Source organism: Ornithodoros turicata, chromosome 10 (assembly GCF_037126465.1).
Source record: "Ornithodoros turicata isolate Travis chromosome 10, ASM3712646v1, whole genome shotgun sequence".
NCBI lineage: Eukaryota > Metazoa > Arthropoda > Arachnida > Ixodida > Argasidae > Ornithodoros > Ornithodoros turicata.
The window spans coordinates 7,416,222-7,422,570 of record NC_088210.1 but is presented as its reverse complement, the minus strand read 5'-3'; the positions used below and the strand labels follow the sequence as shown (position 1 = coordinate 7,422,570).

The 6,349-nt window shown below is 46.7% G+C and overlaps 1 long non-coding RNA gene across 1 annotated transcript; it reads right to left on the bottom strand.

Annotated features, from left to right (window-relative positions):
- Positions 1-1,818: 1,818 nt before the first annotated feature.
- Positions 1,819-6,307, bottom strand: LOC135370452 (uncharacterized). The gene is made up of 3 exons (XR_010415343.1): positions 6,244-6,307; positions 5,133-5,321; positions 1,819-2,168 (listed from the first exon to the last, which is right to left on the bottom strand). It is a non-coding gene; the product is annotated as an uncharacterized LOC135370452 (long non-coding RNA).
- Between the last annotated feature and the right edge of the window lie 42 nt (positions 6,308-6,349).

The window sequence follows — 6,349 nt, the reverse complement described above, 5'->3', positions numbered from 1 at the left end:
GGGAACTGTGCCGACATTCCTTCGGAAAGTCTTTGGAAAACCCAGGGAAAGCCACAGACAGCGCAGCCGGTGACAGGATTCGAACCCGTGTCACCTCCCGGTCTCGGCGTGGAAAGCGATCATCCTAACCATTATGCCACGGGAGCTGGCGATCTACTGCCTGCCCATGTCATACACAACACAACACAACACAACACAACACAACACAACACAACACAACACAACACAACACAACACAACACAACACAACACAACACAACACAACACAACACAACACAACACAACACAACACAACACAACACAACACAACACAACACAACACAACACAACACAACACAACACAACACAACACAACACAACACAACACAACACAACACAACACAACATAATCAACTACCTCGTGCTGTCTACAAGCCACGTCTCACTCCAGCAGATGAAGCCGTACAGGCCATTAGAAGCCCATAATTACTTTACGAGCGGTATGGTGCGGAGTGCGACGTCAAAACAACTACCGTCTAACCGGAATGTCTTGCTTGGCGAGGTAAGTTTGTCATGTCAGTGTCTCAGAATTTCATCGTGGCTGCTGCCAGTGCAAATATATGTCAAGTTTTTCGCGCAAAAATCTGAGCATCGTTCTGAGCATTGGTCACTTCCTTTCAGGTCGACCACTCTCAGCGTTTGCTAGAGTCGCCACTGGAGGCTTTGATTTTGGCTAATTCCGACGGCAGCATCGCCACCGCCCACTGCAACTGCATGGCAGGTGAGGCCTGCTCACGTGTTTGTACCATGCCCTTTGCCGTTGAAACTTTGCAGTACGTTTGAGGGACGAGAGGACATGCACAGAGAAAAGTAATGCATGGCTCCGTGCACAGAGACCTTGCACAGTGTTTAAGAGACTTCGTGGTATTGACTTTTATTCGTCCAAGATCAAAAAGAAAAAAGCGGAGAGGATTCACTCGGCAAACCTTCAGCCAACAGTAACAAAAGCGGATTACTGCCCTCCACGGGTGCCGCCGCCTGCTACAACGGAAAAGGAGCTTGAGGAGTTGAGGAGTTCCAGAATTGCGGATAATGGAGCTATACCAGTAATTTTCATGGTCCACACAGTGTACAGTGAACTGCTTGAACCGCCTCGCAGGAGCCACGTCTTCATCATGGCTGGCTATGTGAAAAAGCACGATTAGAAGATTTGGAGGCATTGCTTCTTCGTGCTAATAGTTTCCTGTCTGAACTTGTAATCATAGAGGATGTGGTTGAAGATGTCTCAGCTACTACGAGGCTCCAATCAAGGTGGTATGCGTACCGTGCTGGTCGAATTACATGAAGAGTGTCTTCAATGAGCCAGCCAGTCACACGTCCCCACGTGGATCCTTGCATTAGCAAGTTTTCTTGTGTTTTCAGCTTCTAATGCTGAGAGCTGTTTCTTGCCTTTGGTGAGTGCAGGAATGTGCAAGCTAGCACGGTACAGCCCTCACATGTCCGCAATGTCAAAACCCCTATCTGATAGCACAATATCACCCTCCCTTGGGTTGTCCAACATGCCACAACGTTCTGTTACATGCTTGTCACTTGTACGCCCTCCCCAACCTTCAGATATAAACACTACAAGACCCAGAAGGGAGATGCCAATAAGGTATTTGCCTGTGTTGCTATTTTTGTATTGAGACCACAAGTCTCACTTCTTGGGAGCAGGGAAGACAAATGTTCAATCTTTATCTCAAAGCAGTCAATTATGACCGCCAGTTTATCCCCGAACGAGTCCAGGAAGGCTTGCGACATTGTCTTCCGGATGTAATGTCCCTAATGTGTAAGGTTTTTAAACGCCGAAATGCCCCTTGCAGCCACTTGTCGAAGGCCCTGCTAACAGTTGAGCATGAAATGTTAAAACTGTAAGCAAGATCTTGCAGAGGGAAGTTCCATTTCAACTTCATTACGAAAACCACAAACTCTGTGAACTTCTCCAGGCCATTCTGTGGAGTATGTCTCACAGCTGCTTCAACCAGCTTGAACGTGGCAAAGAGAATTCCAATGCTGGCCAGTCCTGTGTAAAAAAACACCTTTCCTGGGTCTTCACGTAGGGATTCTTCTATTAGCATCACTTGCTGCTTTCTTGTTGCATGCAACTCTGACGCGGGTCTCATGTGCTTGCACATCTTGAATCGTCAGATCTGTCGGCAAAGATGAAATTAAATAAGGTATCACCAGATTCAAAGCTTTGGTTGAGTATGTCTTGTGCACTACACTCTAAGAAAAAAAGGTTGAAAACGGGTAGAAGCGCAACAGTTCTCCCCGACCTATTTTCCCTCTACCGACTTCAGGTTGAAGTTGTGCTGTTTCTGCCCTTTTGCTCAACTCTCTCCCCCTAACGGTAGAACCACTGTGGCAATCTTGTCACTATTAGGGTTCAAGTGACCCTTTTTTTCTTTTTGTGTGTTTCGTAGCAGGGTTACTAATGGAAGTGTAAATGGGGTGACTCAAGCGACGAGAATAGTTGAGGTTTACTAATCCTGCGCACAAAGGCGTTTGGTCCAGCTTCGAGGTCACTGTTCAAGAGATTAGCCAGAGCGACCAAACACAGAGTGCAGAGTGTCTGCGCTTGCGCGGAATCGATGATTGTGTAAAAGGGGTCAGTATAGAGACGAATGCTGAAAGTGACAGACTGTCGGTTTGCACGTGGACATTGCTGCACCGAAGGCCATGCGTGCGGCCTAATGGCTATCCTGAGTCGGGTGTAGGACAAAATGTCCCCGGACGAAATGTCCCCGGACAAAATGTCCCCGGACGAAACGTCCCCGGACAAAATGTCCCCCGAAAAGGCCCCGGACAAAATGTCCCCTGCTGCCGTCACTCAGCCGTCTGCCAGTCTCAACTGCGTTCTTGTTCGGCGGATTAAAAAAATCAAATATTCAGATTTTTTTCATTTAAATATGATGAATATTGATTAAATCACTGAGTTGATTTTTGTCTTCTAAGACAGATCTTCACCTCATGGCTTCCGTGTGCCACCTCGTAGTAGCGAAATCACTTTTTGAGCACATACAAAGAAGGGCGTCTAGACTTCTAACAGTGCGGCTAACAGTTACTAGCTAATGCAAATGGAGATCTATTTGAAAACTATATATTATGAATTACACCGAATAGTAATAGGAAAAAGAAATAACTGGAAAAGTTCTACGCTCGTGGAATGACCACCCGCCATGTGTAACCAAATTGTTTGCCAGTGTGCCGGAGCCACTGAAGGGGTCACGTGACGCAGTTTGCGCAAAAGTCACTGAAGTATAATATATTTCAGGCTGTGGTTCATTTCCAGGCTCAGTCTCATTTTCCCCAGCGTCTCCAGTTTTAATTTACTATTCAAATTCAAACATAACATAAGGGAGGTGATTTAAATCTTGATTAATATTCATGACTTAAAGCGCGATTAAAATCGGTGATTTAAATCTGGCTGATTTAAATCAATCAACCCTGCACATGATAGCATGAAAAACATGTCACATTTGAGGTACCAACGGCTGTGCAACCGGACGGCATCTGGGGACATTTTGTCCGGGGACATTTTCGGGGACGTTTTGTCCGGGGACATTTCGTCCGGGGACCATTTGTCCGGGGACGTTTTGTCCGGGGACATTTTGTCCGGATCCCCCTGAGTCGGGTATTCGCATCTGCGTGGTGGAAGGTGTTATCGGTTCAGCTGCAATGGTATGAACATAAGCAAGGTGGAGTTAGGACAGAATCAGGTGAGTACTTTTGATATTCAAGATTTTTCTTCCTGAGCGTCTTATATGCAGTGATCAGATGCGTTTTGCGTGTTCGGGTTGATCGGCATGTCGTCTGACACTTTTTCAGCATCCTATGAAACTGCAATATGAGCAAATGCGTTTGTGTAATACACGCAGGTCACCATGACAACTTTAGCACCGTATCCTATCAGCGCCCGCCGGATGTGATTACAGGATCCACTTCGAAAATGAAGAAATGGAGCCATAACATACGGTGAGCCACTGTTTGATGGGAGAAGGCACTCATCGCTCGAGTCATGGTTTTTTAGATGTGCGCTGTGTTATTTATTTATGCTTGGCTTTTGTCCACTGCCGGGTTAGCCTTCTTTTTGCATGCTTATTTCTGAGGGAATCACACATGTAAACATATTTCTGAGGAGTGAAACATGTACCGTCGTTATTATTTATCGCTTATCTTAAATGCTCTATTAATGCCATTTACGTTTCAGTTGAAATCATCCGTCCTGCCACGTGTTGTGCCGGGCAGATATTACACACCGAGCGAAGATTCGTGTGTATTTAGAGCGACTCAGGAGTGTGAAACGTCAAGCCCTCAGAAGTTATCCCGATGCCCTTGTTATGGTTCATGCATGTGGAATTTATGTGCAAGACAGTCCATGCAAGTGCTGTGCAGTCTGATGGATGCAACAATGGAGTCGTTTGTGTTGTGTTTTCCTTCGTGTCTCCGTGCCCAGGCTTCTTCAAAATGGATGTACCTTTCGCATTGGTAAGCGCAAGTGTACGATTCCAATTGTGACGTGCTAATAAAATGCTGTGACCAGTAACAGTTGTCTACGTATATATTCTATCTCATCCACACAAATAGTATACGTCAAGTTCTTCTCAAAAGCGGAGTCAATATTTCCCTACAAGATCTAAATGCCCCGTCATTACGGGTAGAGATATGCCACCGGTAGGCACAGCACGAATAGTAGCAGAGATTCTTACCATTTCGGGTAAAAAATTATCTTCCAATAAAGGAGAACAGTTCTACTCACGGTAGAACTATCTTCCGGGAATGGTTGAATATTTAGCGTCAAGATGGGCAGAAATTTCTCATCCTTGGGGTAGAGGTGTCTTCCATATGGAGAGAAAAGATAGACCCCCCCGAGGAATAACAGTTAACCATGTAGGGGCAGAATTTTGCCACTAACAGGGTAGAATTCTCTTCTCACTCAGGGGTAGAACTGTTCCACCTGTGGGGTAGAAATGAAGGGGTAGAAGTGTTTCTACCCCTCACTTTCTACCCCAAAAGGGTTGAGAATCTGTGACAACACACTTCTACCCCAAAAGGTAGAAAATTACACCTTTTTTTCTTAGAGTGTACTGTCAAAACAAGCAAAAGCCACAAACCTGTGTTGTTATCAGAGTCATTGCTAGAAGTTGGGGGCAATGAGCTGCTCCGCTGCTGTGGTCAGTGGGAAGTTCAGGACCTCATCACCGGCATCCTTATGACTGCAAGTAGAACTTGATTTCGCGGCAACGGCTTTCCTCGCTGTTCGTTCCTTTGAACGGTAGTAGCGCTTGCGCTGGCCGAACAGCCTCCACCAGGCGCCCACAGCTCCCCATAGAGCCCATAGTTTGAGATAATTCAGGCAACACTGGACATACGACCAATGAAAATGCGTCGTGATGCCTAGCAGCCAACCAATCAGCAACCTCCAGTTTGGCTCGGCTTTCGGCCGGCCCTGGCTGCCATTGACTTCTACTGGTTTTCGTACCTGGCGCCCGTTATTCCAAAATAACTAAGACATTTTTGATAGGCGAAATACATATTTATTGATGCAACGAATAGACTCAAATGTTTGACTCATATATTCACCGTGCGTATAGGACGTTTCGTTCCTTGAACAGACAGCAACCAAACCAAGTTCGAACTTGCAAAGCACACATACAGTCTACTTCTGGAGGCGAGCGAAGTCCACGAGTGCGTGCGTTTCACAGATGAGCATCTTCTTCTCATACTGGCGATGCACCGTAGGTCACACAGTCACGGGAAATACTTTTGTCGTTACGAACACTCTCTTCTTAGTCACTGTATTTGAAAATGCGACAGCACTCGAAAGTGTTCCTCAGGCGTCAGTTCACCAAGCATTCCAGTTCCGACCCGGCAAGAATGTCCGTAGGTTGACACTTTATCGGAGATCAGTACATGGCCAGAGTCACTATAGCTCACGAACAAACCCGCGCGTACACTTCCTTTTTGGTCGTTGTGGTCAACCGACATCGGCGAGCCGTGGAGACGCAGCGACCTTGCTTGGAGCTGCCCGCCTGGCCGACTGCCCAGACTGCCCGCGAAAAGTGAGCTATCAGATATTTCGAAACTTTATCAACCAATCCCGGAGCGCGCATCCTCCTTTGGCCAATGGGCATCCGTCATGATGCCTGACGATGTAATACCACGTGACTGTGACGCGATTTTATTTTTCTACTGCCGCAAATGCGGGGAGCTGTGGAGGCCTGCCTCCACCACCACCATGCCCCAGGTGCTGACTCGGAGTCCAGTCGGGGCTGGTCTCGTCCATTAAAGGGACTATGAAATTTCCCGAACCCCCATACTTTTTTTCGAT